A 1,192-nucleotide genomic window follows, 5' to 3' on the forward strand; every position below is an offset into this window, starting at 1 on the left:
TATATATATATATATATATATACACATATACACACACACACATGTATTTCTTTAAATATATTTGATTTCATATATACATGTGTGTGTGTGTGTGTGTGTGTGTGTGTGTCCTTATTCAGTTTCATTTCAAGATTTCTTGCCAATAGAGAATGAGCCGGTTTCTAACCTAGATCCAAGGCTGCTTCTCTGGAATTTCAGCATCAGCAACAAGGTATTTTTGCATGTACGTATGTATGTATGTGTGCAAATTCGTATGTTTTGTTTTACGTATGTCACTTCGTGCATAAACATGCATACCTAGACATGCTCATTTATATTTAAATGATAAACTTCAGGAAAATTCTACAGATTTTAAATTCCAGTGTATGAATGTATATATGTACACGCTCCAACTTGATGATTCATTCTGTTGCAACTTAAGAGTTTCTCACCAAGTGGGCTCTTCCAAGCGGCATCTTCTCTCGCCTGACTGATCTCGCGAAATGGAAAAATCTGAGTATTGACGGAGAGTGTCTACAGCTACAAAGGAATAAATAAATTCTATCACATGTATTTATTAGTTTGGTACTTCCAAATATTCATACACACGTACATACATAAATACGTACATACATACATATTTGTATGTATGAATGCATGTATGTATGTATGTATGTATGTATGTATGTATGTGTGTGTGTGTATGTACGTATGTCAGCATGTGTGTACGTTTGTATTTGTGTATATAAACATATTATTTACAGTTTATCTTTTCCTTTTCACTCTTTCAGCTTCTTTGTCACCCATTCGCTCACCTTCCCTACTTACTTACTTACATGCACACGCTCGGTGGAAAACACACACACACACACACAAACGCACACACACACACACACACACACGGGCGCAGGATAGAAGCTTATAAAGCAATCAGACTGGTTGATGGTCACCCTTCCCCCCACATTCGAGAATACAGCACAAACGTGTGTTGTGTATATACATACATACACACACACACACACACACATATATACACACACATATATGTATGTATACGTGCGCTTACACACACACACACACACACACACACACATATATATATATATATATGCTTACATAAATATTTACATACTTAGATACATCCGTATATACACACATAACAACGTATATAATTACACATGTGTATATATACATATACTCTCATATATATATA

Source organism: Octopus bimaculoides, chromosome 9 (assembly GCF_001194135.2).
Source record: "Octopus bimaculoides isolate UCB-OBI-ISO-001 chromosome 9, ASM119413v2, whole genome shotgun sequence".
Classification (NCBI taxonomy): domain Eukaryota; kingdom Metazoa; phylum Mollusca; class Cephalopoda; order Octopoda; family Octopodidae; genus Octopus; species Octopus bimaculoides.